This window comes from Brachyistius frenatus, unplaced genomic scaffold (genome assembly GCF_029030835.1).
Source record: "Brachyistius frenatus isolate BFR_SWC_R1_liver_20210118 unplaced genomic scaffold, ASM2903083v1 Contig_92, whole genome shotgun sequence".
NCBI classification, from domain to species: Eukaryota; Metazoa; Chordata; class Actinopteri; family Embiotocidae; genus Brachyistius; species Brachyistius frenatus.
Window position 1 is genome coordinate 922,501 of NW_027210691.1, and position 15,000 is coordinate 937,500.

The window sequence follows — 15,000 nt, forward strand, 5'->3', positions numbered from 1 at the left end:
GTGTGTGTGTGTGTGTGTGTGTGTGTGTGTGTGTGTGTGTGTGTGTGTGTGTGTGTGTGTGTGTGTGTGTGTGTGTGTGTGTGTGTGTGTGTGTGTGTGTGTGTGTGTGTGAGTGTGTGTGTGTGTGTGTGTGTGTGTGTGTGTGTGTGTGTGTGTGTGTGTGTGTGTGTGTGTGTGTGTGTGTGTGTGTGTGTGTGTGTGTGTGTGTGTGTGTGTGTGTGTGTGTGTGTGTGTGTGTGTGTGTGTGTGTGTGTGTGTGTGTGTGTGTGTGTGTGTGTGTGTGTGTGTGTGTGTGTGTGTGAGTGTGTGTGTGTGTGGTGTGTGTGTGTGAGTGTGTGTGTGAGTGTGTGTGTGTGTGTGGTGTTCAGCTCTCCTATCTCTTCAAGCAGTAATTGTCTCATAATTATTATTCATCATAGAGTCTTTGATCGTGGAACTCTCCGATGATATTAACATTATCATCTGCCGGGTAGAGAACGATAGGAGAAGAAGAAGGAGGGAAGCAATCAAAGGAGAACTTGAAAGACCACAGAAAGTTTCCTCCCCTTCCCCAAAAAAGGAGATATAAATAAAGAGAAGAGGAGAGACAGAAGGAGAAGTGTGATAAAGTGAAGGAAGTGTGTGGAGGGTGATAAAAGTGAGAAAGAACAATCCTGCGTATGATCAGGAAAAGACAGCAGCGCCACAGTCGGGCTGACGCAGAAAAAAAAGGAAGATGAGGAAGAAAGGAGGAAGATGAAGAGCGAGCCGAGCTGCAGAGACGACAGACGCTTTTATTTGAGCTGAAATCTGCAGCTCAGCGCGGTCCACAAACATCCCGCCGTCCTCGGCAAACACAAACACCTCCACACCGAGGAAACAGCAAATACGCACGTTTAGTCCGCCAACGTGTTTCAGGATGAACGGAAAGCAGAAATATTAACATCTACCGTGGCTTTTTACTGTATTAGTTTCTGTTTTGAGGACATATTGTTCATCTTAGATGTTCGTGGTTTGTCAGCTGTGACCACAGAAAAAAAATAAATGAGGCTTTAAGCTGCAATACCAGCGAGTGCCACTAGAGGTCGGCTCCAAAAAGCCTCCGGCTCCATAGACTCCCATTCAACTTCTCTCATCAAATCCAAAGTGAATAAAATGTGTCCATCAGTTATCTCGGTGTTGTTAGCTAAAGTCACTCCTTCTTCTTAGTTTTCTGGAGGTCCATCTGAAAATAATCCCTCATTCATTAGAAAAGAAGATTCAAGAAGACCTGTTTTTGGGGGCGTGTCTGTTTGATTGACAGGCCTGCGGTGCAGTCAGGTTACAGCTATCGGTGGGCGGGACGTAGTATCGTCAGGTTTCTGATCAGATCGGTCAGATCCACCGCTGGCTCCTCCCCCAGCTCGTCCAAATATGGTCACTTCCTGCTCCAAACCGCTCCGAACTATCAAGATGGTGACGGACAGAATCTGAACTGGAGGATTCATAACGTTCACAAACCAACGATGACATCACTGATGACATCACTGCTGGTTGATGACATCACTGCTGGTTGATGATTGGCTGTAACAGAACTTTTTCTGAGTATGATCGAAAAATATATTTACAAAACCACAATAGTGAACAAATAAGTCACAATAATTAAAATGTAGATCGTTTGTCATTCTTTGATTGGAAATGAAAAATATCTTTAATGAATCTGCACCAGTTGGAGTGGACATGATTGTGACTGACAGAGGATACGAGAGCAGGACGTCTCTGATTGGTCAATGTCGTGTTCATTATCTGCTTATTATGGGATAGAACGCTGGATTTAGTTTTTCAATCAAAAACTGTGTATGCAATTTTACTATATTTCAGATATAGAATTATACAAGAATTGAGATTTGTGTGAAGCCTGAACTTTTTACTTTCATATATTTTTAGTTCATTATATAAAAGTTTGGCCATGTCTAATACAATTATTCAACATTTAATATATGACAGATAATACAGAGAAGCATAAAAGCTCCTCTAGAAATATGATCATTTCAGGAATTCCCCAGCATTTTACGAGTGCTTCCATCGATTCATTTTTCCAGCGCAGGAAAGTTATTATCGTCATTGTGGGAATCCTGAGAATATATATTCAATCCAGTCCAATAAAAAGCTCCCCGAGTTAAACGGTTAAAGGTCGGACAGAGAAATAGAGCCCCGAGAGTTGGAGACGGAGAGGAGGTCAACACACACACACACACACACACACACACACACACACACACACACACACACACACACACACACACACACACACACACACACACACACACACACACACACACACACACAAGCATGAGTGGCAGCACCCGAAGGGAGCTGGTTAACTGTGTGTGTGTGTGTGTGTGTGTGTGTGTGTGTGTAGCGTGCGTGCGTGCGTGCGTGCGTGCGTGCGTGTGTGTGTGAGTGCGTGCGTGCGTGTGTGTGTGTGTGTGTGTGTGTGTGTGTGTGTGTGTGTGTGTGTGTGAGTGCGTGCGTGCGTGCGTGCGTGTGTGTGTGAGTGCGTGCGTGCGTGTGTGTGTGTGTGTGTGAGTGCGTGCGTGTGTGTGTGCACGCGTGTTTAAACTCAGTAAACAGGCTAAAAGAAAAGAGACAGCGGTGACGTGAGGTCCATCAGGAGCAGCGTCCCTCTCACCCTCCTGATGCCTCCTCCTCCTCCTCCTCCTCCTCCTCCTCCTCCTCATCATCATCATCATCATCATCATCATCATCATCATCATCATCATCATCATCAGTCCACACACTCAGTGTTGAGTGTTCTCCTCGCTGTCCTTGCGTGTTAAACACACGATGAAGGCCGCGGACACCGAGAGGAACACGGCGCTTCGTTCCCTCTGAGACCGAACACACACCGATGAGACGGTTCTCTTAATGTGGGAAGATAACTGGGTCGGAGTCTCTGGAACAGCAAGGTGAGCGGTGAGTACCGTCCTACGGGGGGACGAGGACAGACGGACCTCGAGGGGAAACCGAGACTCGGCCATCAGGTCTGAGGAGCTGAAGAGCTGCTGCGGCACAAATTACAGAAAGTATGAATGATGCATGAAGCTGCAGAGGGAACCAGGAAAGGAGTGACTTCAGCTAACAACACCGAGATCACTGATGGACACATTTTATTCACTTTGGATTTGATGACAGAAGTTGAATGGGAGTCTATGGAGCCGGAGGCTTTTTGGAGCCGACCTCTAGTGGCACTCGCTGGTATTGCAGCTGAAGACACTTCTGGATCAGAACCATTTATCAGACCTGAAGCTACGAACTCTTTTATATTCATTATCTTGTTGCACTACGACTGACTCCACAGCAGAGATGATAAAATCATCATCATGTTCAAATAAGAATAAATAACGTTGAATTATCTCCAAATAAAACACGACGACGCTCTCCATTTGCCTTTTTTTCTGGAGTTGGTGTCACAGCTGATTTTACCACCTGAGCAGCTCTAAATAACTCAGACAGAGGAGGAGGTGTCGCTTCTTCTCACCCCGACTCTCTTATTTCACGCTACAGTAACACACAACGACCTCTTTTTTTTATGGACGCTGGGATATTTATTCCATCTTTTGTCCGTGCACCGCGGCTCTGACCCCTCCAATCCTCTTAGCGCCTTTTCTTCTCCCGACACTCGTGCAGTGGATGACGCAGGGATTGCGATTCGTTACAGCTTACAGTATATTTGCGAGTCACTCTGGATGAGTTAGTGAAACGACTCCACCGCAGCTTTCTGGGTTTTTTTAAACCACGACGTTTGATTTTATAAAAAAAAAAAAAAAAAAAAAGCTGCCGAGACGTTTTGAATTGAAGTCATGCGGTGATGGACGGCAGCAGGGAGGAAGAGGAGCAGCGATGGCCTTCACATGGAGGGAAACACACTGTTACCGGCTCCTTGTGTGTGTGTGTGTGTGTGTGTGTGTGTGTGTGTGTGTGTGTGTGTGTGTGTGTGTGTGTGTGTGTGTGTGTGTGTGTGTGTGTGTGTGTGTGTGTGTGTGTGTGTGTGTGTGTGTGTGTGTGTGTGTGTGTGTGTGTGTGTGTGTGTGTGTGTGTGTGTGTGTGTGTGTGTGTGTGTGTGTGTGTGTGTGTGTGTGTGTGTGTGTGTGTGTGTGTGTGTGTGTGTGTGTGTGTGTGTGCATAAATATTGCAAACATTTGGTGTTTTTTGACTTCAGTGAGGATGTCGCCGCCTCGTCATGTCGGTGTGATCTTTGTTCATGAAACCTCAAAGGTTTAAATTTATAGAAGAAAAAAAAATATGCAGGAAAAATGGATGTAAAATAAAAATAAAAGCTTTTTATCTCATTGATCAACGTTGCAGCCACAAAACACAGATGACTGGAATCTGCAGGACGAGAGGAAGAAACGTCCTCAAGAGGACGAGAGGAAGCCTAAAAAAAACCTTTTCCTAAAAACTTCCAGCTCAGTTTCCGGAAGCTTTCACCATCGATTGTTCCCTTTCAGCAGACCTGTGACCCACCAGATGCTGCAGCACAAACACAGAGTCCGACGGAGAATATTGAACGCAAATATTCACCAATATTTCTCCATTATTTAGCAGCTGTTTGCAGCTGAATGAAATTACTGCACTGACCTCAGCCGGCATCAATCCAACATTTACCATGTCAGGCTGCACCACCGCTTGTAATTATTCCACCCATACTGTCCAACCGCAGAATTAAAGGCATTAAATATTCCATTATACACTCGACCTACCTGAGTTCCTCGGTGAAGCAGGAAGTCCTTTTTTTTTTTTTAAATATTTTTTTATGACGAATTCACATTCCAGTCACATGAACTGGCCTCGGGGTTACAACGGGATGACAAGCTAACAAGGACACCCTCATACCTGCAGAAGAGGAGAGGAAGAAGAAGAAGAAGAGAGAAGAGGAAGAAGGGGGGGGGGGGAGTAGGACGAGTGCAAGGAGGAGAGAAATGTCAACGTGTTGCATCATTAATTCATTAGTATTCCTAAAGATTCTTTCCTTCTGTCTTCTGTCCCTTCTGTTTTCTTTCCTAAACACTCACACTCACACACACACACACACACACACACACACACACACACACACACACACACACACACACACACACACACACACACACACACACACACACTCACACACACACACACACACACACACACACACACACACACACACACACACACACACACACACACACACACACACACACTCACACTCACACACACACACACACACACACACACACACACACTCACACTCACACACACACACACACTCACACACACACTCACACTCACACTCACACACACACTCACACACTCACACACACACACACACACACACACACACTCACACTCACACACACACACACACTCACACACACACACACTCACACACACACACACACACACACACACACACACACACACACACACACACACACACACACACACACACACACACACACACACACACACACACACACACACACACACACACACACACACACACACACACACACACACTACGATTCAGGACAGGAAACGTCTGGGAGGGAAAACATGACTAAAGTCCTCCAGTGGACCTGAAACACGTTAGTTGTAGTCGGTCACATGGGTTCGTTTGTTACGAATCACTGCATTTGAGTTTCGGAACACAAATCATAATTTAAATATTAATCTGCAAAACATCGTCTGTAATCTATTAAACTATTTAGGAAATAGCAGGTTTTCATTTTGTTTCTGAGATTTTCTGAAAGAAATAAAGGGCAGATTAAACACTTTTAATAGGATTCATTTCGTCATTCAGACCACAAATATCTGCTTGTGAAAAACACGTTTGCGCTAACTGATCTCCAAACAGCTCCACGCTGAGAGCTCAGCAGGTTGACTGGATAGATGAATGTTGACAGGAAGGATGAGTCGTCAATTCTTTGTTACTTTATACATTTTAATTGGGCATAGATCTTGAAATTATCTCTGCAAAGATACATTTGAAAAAAATAAATAAAAAAACATCAGACTGTTTTTATATGGTAAACATCCAGACGTCTCTTCTTTCCAGAATCAGCGAGAGAAAAGTTCGGCGTGAAGCTGCTGACATTAAATCCGATTTTCAACGATCGTACGGGAGAAACAAACATCAGAAGAAGAAGCGACGCAGCTCTCGAACCGAGGAAAAGATGTGTTTGGAGTACGCGGCACGACTCTCGCTTTTCCTCCGCTCGATAAACTGCTCAGATTTTCCTCATCACCGAGTCCACCTACACATCCAAACCCGCAGCTCATTGTTCTCTTCGCTTCTCCCCCGAGGCATGCTGGGAAATGTGAGAGAGCGATAAGTGAAGTTGACAAGGAAGGTTGAAGGAAAGCAGGTACACCGAAAAAAATAAAAACAGAAACAAAACAATGAACGAGAAGTTTACTTCAGCGGTGAACATCACGCTGATGATGATGACGATGATGATGATGATGATGATGATGATGATGGTGTCGTAGGTGACCGCTCTCCTTTTGGAGGAATATTTCCATCACCGTCTCTGCATTGGGAAATAAACGTTTTCTCTGAAATACATTTGTCATTTGCAGAAATCCCATTTTCTGAATTGATGAACCTGAATTGGCTGCAGGGACGCACTTCTGTTTGTTAATTTAGTCGTAAAAATAAAGATAGAAGTTAGGTAATTAAAGAAGGCGATAAAATGCAGCCGCAACCGAAGAACACAAGCAGGAACACAGTTTGTGCAGCAGAGATAAATGACAGACACGAGGCGAGCTGGAATAACTGCGCTTCGAAACAAACACAAAAAAAAGAAAAGAAAAAAAAAAGAAAAAGATGAAAAGTCCGGGTGATAACGTGCGAAGGAATTTAAAGGAAATCTCAAAGACTTTAAAACATAACAAAAAAAAACTGTTCAGGAGAAAATGAGCAGAAAAGAAGATGAATAACTGATGAGGAGAAACTGTCCCCGGGGACACAGTTAGTGGAAGTGAGTGGGAGGAGGAGGAGGAGGAGGAAGAGGAGGAGGAGGAAGAGACTCGGTGTGTTGGATCACTGGGAGAAGCTTCAAGCTGTTTTGTTCAGACACTAGAAAGCATTAAATTTTAGTAGCGACAGGAAGCCGTCGAGCCGTGAAGTCAAACAAACAGCAGAGAACTGAAAACCAGAAAACACATCATTCAGAAAGACAGAAGATCATGTTTGATTGAACTCTTTAAGGAATCAGCCCGGTAATATTCTGTCCATAAATTCCCATGAAAAGACCGACAAGAGATGAATCCAACCAAAAAGTTAAAACTGCAGTTCCTCGAATGGCCACTTGAGGGACAAACAACGGGTTCGGTCTATTAAAGTTTAAAAGTTACGCATAATTTAACCCGGTATCGCGGCAAAGCGTGAAATAGCTACGCTTAGCTACGTCTAGGCGTGACAGTTACACGTTTCCCTGCAGTGGAGGAAGATTAAAGCTGCTGCACGCCTCCGATGCTGTTGAAAGTGTCTTCTGGTTTTAATACCTCGGTCACGAGATCCTTCGTCACGTGACATTTACGCACATTCAGGTTTCACGCTTACAAAACGTGTAACTGTCACGTTTAGATTCATCCGCTGCAGAAAATAGTTCCTTTTTGTTAAAGACATTCCCTGAAAAGCTCCTGCGTCCAGCTGTCACAGAACGGCTGAACAAACTCCGCCTCCCTCCGTCCGACCTCCCCAGCGAGGTTTTCCAGACTCAGCGTCTCTCCGCTTCGTTCGGCGCCTCCGACCACAAAACCTCCAGCTGAAGACGGCCGGTTGATCTCAGCCGGCTCTGTTCAGCCTTCCGCTCCAAAACCCTGATTTTACTTCATGAGCTGACAGAAACAACAACAACAAAACATATTCCTGATCCCCAAAATGAACGCATTTACAATTTCTCCAACGCAGCTCTTCATATGAATTTGGTGAGCTTTTAAGTTCCGGGCTGCAGAGCAGCGGTAAGAATCTACCTTTATGTTCGGCACTATCAGGGATTACAGAGAGGAGATTAACAGGAATGGAGTCACACTGGAAGGAGGCGGTGGACGTGAGACCGGAGGTGCATCGAGGAGAAGGAAACCCAGACATCATCACAACGGAGAGGACCAGTGTGATCCGGCTCACAGGTGTCTCCAGGTGTCTCCAGGTGTCTCCAGGTGAGTCCTCTCATCTGTCCGCCGGTCAGCACTTCTGACTGACAGCCGGATTAGTGTTAGCACGGCTACACGACAGCGGATTAGCGTTAGCACAGCCCGGCACTACACATAAAGGGGATTAGCCTTAGTTCGAGCTAATGCTGTAGGCTAAGAGATTAAAGCTAGCATGGCTCCGAGCTACAAAGGAGAAGATTAGCTCAAGTCTGACTTCACGCTGAACAACAGCTGATCGGGAGCCTGAAGGACCAAACAGCCGGGGATTTAACATCAGGAGGTCCGGACAGCATTAACACGACTTCATATGGAAACACCGCTAACTCCAGGAACAACCAGCTGTCAGTTACATTCATCAGAAAATAAACTTCAACAACACCTGCTGTCGGGGGCGTGTCTGTTTGATTGACAGGCCTGTGGTGCAGTCAGGTTACAGCTATCGGTGGGCGGGACGTAGTATCGTCAGGTTTCCGATCAGATCGGTCAGATCCACCGCTGGCTCCTCCCCCAGCTCGTCCAAATATGGTCACTTCCTGCTCCAAACCGCTCCGAACTATCAAAGATGGTGACGGACAGAATCTGAACTGGAGGATTCATAACGTTCACAAACCAACGATGACATCACTGATGGTTGATGACATCACTGATGGTTGATGGTTGTGTTCGAGTCACCGTCACATGACTATCCTCTTTCTGATTGGCTGCCAAATCTTAGAAAGGCGGGTCTCGTATCAGGGTGGAGCTGAATCGGATCAGGTGGGTTTGAGTTGTAATTCCAACCTCCGAAAAAAACCCGCTTTGATTCAACATTTTAGCAAATCTAATTGAAACGACTCGACTGCGTTAGATGGTCGTTCCTGTAAGTCAACGTGAATAAAGACGACTTCGTCTGAAAGTTACCGATGATCAGAGCTTCAGCCTGTTTTTAGCACGACGACCAGAAAGTAAAACAAAAAAGAAACAAGAGTGTCTGACAATATAACTGTGAAGGATGCGGTTGTTTTAAAAAATAATAATCATAAAAGAAAGAAAAAACCTCAGGAGAAAAATCCTGTCTGACAGTTTCAGAAGCGGCTGTCGAGTGTCAGCTGTGATTACAGAGGAGCCGTTTTTCCTGCGAGCTTTGAGGAAGGAACGGTTACGGAGCGTCGAGCTGCAGCACGGAGGGCCGAGTACAAAAGCAAAAGAAGTCTCACACCGGGACGGGAGATGAGGGAAATTATATTCACGCTGAGGAGGAAGAGCTTCAGTCTGAAAGTCAGAGCTTGTCGGTGGGAATATTCAGCTGCTGCGGATTAAAAAGACCAAGCTGACGTTTTTCCCGCCGTTATCGGACCTGCGATCACAGAATAATTTGCAACTTATGTCAAAAGCGTCGTGAAAAGTTGAACCTGAAGAACGAGATCAAAGCTGCAAATGAGAAAATGTTTTTAAATCTACCGCAACCCTTTCTCCTCGGTACATGTGGGTCGCTCGCTGCTTTAATGTTCCCTCGTCCTCTCGCTCACCGAACGAAGCCTTTAATAAACTGCTGATTATCCAAAAGTGCGGAAGCACGTGTGAGCGCACACTCCACCTGTTAATTCTCTTTACGGTCACCAGGACGATGATTCAGGTTTAGAGCCGCTGGATGAGAGCTGTGGGGTTTTTCTGAACGCTCTCAAACGTCAAAAAAAGAAGATTGAAAATGTAATGAGGGTCGTAAAGTTGTTGGACGGTCGACAGGCTCACGGAAATAAAACAACGGAAACGTTTAGATACGCTCATCTGTTCCTTTCATCTGCTTCTCATCTGACGTCACGTATTCAAAGGATGGAAAATGTAACGCTACAGATTTGGGGAATACACTTCAGTAGATCAATAATAAAATCAATAATCAAATACATATAATAATATAATAAAATCAATCAGTTCATGTGAAGTTATAGTTGACTTCATTTAAATGTGGGAAAAATCAGGACAGTGGTTTTTTTTTCAAAATCCATAAAGGAGTCGTAAACAAACATCCAATCAGCACGCAGCGTCGTTTCCCCAGGTGATCACACGAGCTCTCTCATTGGCTGCTCACCGTAAACCCGCTCGTAGCCTCTCGCTGACATCAAACATCTGGACGTCGTCACGGTAAACTCGGAGGAAAGGTTGTCACTGATCCATCATGAGTCTGACATCCACGTCCTGTAAACTGGTGTTAATCTCCCGACTGATCATGTAATGTTCTGGACCTTTAATACGCTGAAGGATCGCTCTCGGCGGGCTGGCCTCACGGGAGAGGAGAGATTAGTCAGATTAATCCGGCCAACAGTCAAATCACAGAACAAAATGTCTCAGACTAAAGGAACAAAAGTTAGAACGTGATTATGTGTAAAATATGAGAAATAAAACCAGAAGAAATCACATTCAAGTCCACAGCAGACAAACAGACCTAATTTAATTTGTCTTGAGACGAATATCGTCTAAATTTTAAGTGACGGCTGAAATCTGAGAAAGAAAGAAAGTATTTCTGTCCTGTCGCAGTGTATTAACGCTCGTATCGAAGTCCCATTTAGAGAGAGCATCGATAAACAAATGATCTGCTCACGAGCGGGAAGAAAATACCAGAAGAGTGAATCGGTGGCAGCGGTTGTGTTTGAAAAGCTCAGCGGTGAGTTGAAGTTCATAAAAACAGCAGCAGCCATTAAATACGAGGAGCTGCAGCAGATCAGAAAACAGCAAAGACTCCCACGAGAACGTCACGTCGAGGCTCCCTCTTCCTCCTCCCCCAATCATCATCATCATCGTCATCATCATCATCATCATCATCATCATCAGCCTTAAAAAAGTATATCATTTGATATTTTGGACAACAACGATGGCGTCACGCCTGGTGGAATCCTCCAGGGTTGAGATGAAGGAACCTCTGGGTTATTACTAGTCTCCTCCGGTACGACGGAGACTGCATGTCTGTCTGCTCCTCGTCTCCTCCTCGTCTCCTCCTCGTCTCCTCGTGGGTATCATCAGTGTGTGCCTGCGGTCGGCTGTCATCCCTGACTGATGTTGCGGACGTTTGATGCTGTCGTGGGTTTGATTGCTGGCGTCTTGTTATCTGTCACCCTGACGAACGGGAAACTCAATCTCAGTTTCAGCCGCAGAATGGTTTCCCCGGGCAACGCCCCTCGCCGTGGAAACCACGCGTAAAGTGGCACCTGCGTCGCCGCATTCAATCCGGCGACCTGCCATCTGTCAGTGTCGCCTCTGTCCCTGTGTGTGTGTGTGTGTGTGTGTGTGTGTGTGTGTGTGTGTGTGTGTGTGTGTGTGTGTGAGCTCCTGAGATTTATCACCATCATGTGTATTTGGTTACATGTGGATGTTTGTTTGGAGACGGGAGGAGATGGAGTCGCTGCATGTTTGTCATCCGTCAGTGTTACAGATGTGTGTTTGTGTGTATCGTTACTCACAAACTGTTTCTAAAAGAGTTCGTAGCTTCAGGTCTGTAAAATGGTTCTGATCCAGAAGTGTCTTCAGCTGCAATACCAGCGAGTGCCACTAGAGGTCGGCTCCAAAAAGCCTCCGGCTCCATAGACTCCCATTCAACTATTCATGTCAAATTCTATGTCAATAAATGTTTTGGTGATTTCCAGCCTTCAGAACAACCTGCCTCCATCACTGCCTCCATCTCCCTGCCTCCATCACAGCCTCCATCTCCCTGCCTCCATCACAGCCTCCATCTCCCTGCCTTCATCACTGTCTCCATCACTGCCTCCATCACAGCCTCCATCTCCCTGCCTTCATCACTGTCTCCATCACTGCCTCCATCACAGCCTCCATCTCCCTGCCTCCATCACAGCCTCCATCTCCCTGCCTTCATCACTGTCTCTATCACTGCCTCAATCACAGCCTCCACCCCCAGCTGACGGAGCGTGGCCAGGCTGAGCTCCAGTGTGACTAAGGACACATCTGTCCTCAGCTGGATCATGATGCTTTCTGATTAGAAACAGTAACTGAATCTGCAGCTTCCATCTTCTTCCTTTTCATTCCTTCTTCTTCATCACTCATGTTCTCATTTCCTCCTTGTTTCCAACCAGCTCCATCTTAATGCTCCTTCTTCCTTCTGCTACATCTCTATCCTTCTTCCTTTCTCCTCTCCTGCTCCCTCGCTCATTATCCTTCCTCTTTCCTTCCCTCCCTCCTCCCCCTTCCATCCATATTCTCTACTGCATGCCCCCCCCCCCCCCCCCGAGAGTAATAACAGATAAGTTTGGAGCTATCTTAAGCTCTCCTCTGCTCTTTTTCCTAGAAAGTAATTTGGCAGCGGGTTGCTAAGTCAACCCCCAACTGTCACCCGGCAACCGCCTCTATCACCAGGCGACCATCTATCTCCTCCTCCTGCTGCTGCTGCTGCACACACACACACACACACACACACACACACACACACACACACACACACACACACACACACACACACACACACACACACACACACACACACACACACACACACAAATAAACACAGACAGACAACAAAAAACACTGACACAACAGGAACACGTTTAAATGCACAAGAGAACAAAAAGATGAATATGTTGTAAGATACACTTTTGAAAGTGAAGACATGACAATCATCACAATGGAAACCCCAGAATACACACACACACACACACACACACACACACACACACACACACACACACACACACACACACACACACACACACACACACACACACACACACACACACAATGATTTTCTTTCAGTATCCTCTTATCAGTCCAGACAGACAGAAGCAGACTAAACTGACACACTCGTACTGATAAAATGTGTGTGTGTGTGTGTGTGTGTGTGTGTGTGTGTGTGTGTGTGTGTGTGTGTGTGTGTGTGTGTGTGGTTTCAAGCTGTACTACAAATACCGTCAGCACAGCCAGCTCGGGGCTTCAAGCAGGACGAGTGCAGCTGAAGAAGAAGAGCTGCAGACGAGAGACGAGGTGGACGAAGAGAAAGAACAACAGAACGTGGAGACGAGAGGAGGACCGACGCAAACGAGACGACGACGGAGACGCAGAAGCAGCGAGAGACGGACAGAGGCGAAGCGACGGAGGTCGACTTTAATGGTCTCCGCTGCGTTGCAGTTGCTGGAGGTTTAAAAACCCTGCAGACGACACATCTCATTACATCTCATTACATCTCATTACATGGACCGATTACAGGACTCCGAGCTCTTCACCGCAAGTCTGGAAAAACAGCACAAGCAGTTAAACTGTGTTTTACCGCTCGGTTTAACTGAGTCTGGAGGAACGCAGCAACAAGAGCAACGGCAGTCTTCATCCAGCAGCCATGTTGTCAACCACGCCGTGCCGTGGAGGAGCGTTGGTCTCTGAGGGAAGTGTTGAAAGAAGAAACCTGCTGTTACTGTTGTTGGTGGGGCAGCGTTATGAAAACCATTCTGACACTCTGTAAATGTACCGTGTTCTTAGATTGTTCTAATACAAACCTGAATATCTAATTTAATCTAACGAACATTCGCATGTGTTCTGCCTTCAAAATAAAAAAAGAAGAAAACTCATTTTGTCGTCCTTCAGAAAGTTTCAGCCATCGTTCCTTCATCGGAGTCGTGTCTGTTATCGACCACCACGAAGAGTACGAATCCTAAACATCATTAATGTCGGAGTTTTTTACAGAAGGAACTTTGAAGAAGTGTTGACAGACTATCGGCGTGCATCTCGCTGTGAGGGGAACTTGGAGCCGAGACATTAGCAGCGTTTGTAGAAGCTGCCAGTGATTTGTTGGCTGCTGCTCACCGTGTTGCCACGGAGACGCTGCTCACCGGGAAGGGAAAAAATAAAGTCGGGCCTGTCCAAACGTTCCCGCGCTGCTCGTCTCGTTATTGCGCTCCTCGCGTCGGCATCGTCGGAGGAGAATCAAGCGGCCCAATTAATTGTGTTCGAGCCGAGCGCTGATCGACAGCGAGTCCTTTCAACTTTGTGGTCCGCCGACTTCCTCCACATTAAAAATGAAGCTGTTGCTCGTCTCCGTGTTGCTCGTCTCCGTGTTGCTCGTCTCCGTGTTGCTCGTCTCCGTGTTGCTCGTCTCCGTGTTGCTCGTCTCCGTGTTGCTCGTCTCCGTGTTGCTCGTCTCCGTAACGAGCGCCGGGTCTTCTGGTAAAACTTTCATCTGGTCATGATGTGATATTAGTGCTGCTACGTCTCGTTTCTAAAAACAGAACTGAGTTATGAGTTAATGCAACACGCCCTCCGTCGGTTGGCTGTTGATAGATATTACAACCGAGTATCACGGTAAAGCGTGAAATAGACACGCCCGTCCGCCATAGCTAAACGTGGGATATCCACGCTTTGGGCTGTCTCGGCGTGACAGTTACACGTTTTGTAAACTCCAAACTTACAGACACGTTAATGTCACGTGACAAGAGGATGAGCTTCGGATCCCGGAGAGGACAACGTTGTTAGTTTGTGACCGTAACCATGTTTTTTGTTCATGATTTCGTTGTCCTGTAAATCAAAGCATGCAGTAGGTTCTCCTTTCGTCCACTAACGGGAAAACGTGTAACTGTCACGCCCAGACATCTCAAAGTAGGGGAAGGGCGTGAGTATTTCACGCTACGTCTGGTGTTACGTTATCCTCTCAACGGTCCCGGTGTTTGAAAGAGCTCCTTCAGTCCTTCGGTGTGAACTTTCTGTTAATCCTCTAAAGGGCTCATGAAGCTGCTGTTAGCGGTTCGATACCTGCAGATATCAATACGTTCACAGACCAACCGTCAGGCCGTTTGTTGCCTTACACTCCTTTTAAAGACCTTTCCATCACGGACGCTGCAGCTCTGCTCCGCACACTAACCAGGCGTCGGTGTTGCG

General features: G+C 46.2%; 1 protein-coding gene across 4 annotated transcripts in view; it reads right to left on the reverse strand.

Moving 5' to 3' along the window:
• LOC138627878 (leucine-rich repeat and fibronectin type III domain-containing protein 1-like protein) overlaps positions 1-15,000 on the reverse strand; it is a 248,102-nt gene that overhangs the window by 160,044 nt on the left and 73,058 nt on the right. The window contains exon 3 of one of the 4 annotated variants that reach the window (XM_069710512.1): positions 4,722-4,854. The exons of the other annotated variants lie outside the window; for them this stretch is intronic. The gene's annotated coding sequence lies outside the window, so the exon portion shown is untranslated. The remainder of the gene's footprint in view (positions 1-4,721; positions 4,855-15,000) is intronic. 4 annotated transcript variants of the gene reach the window in all.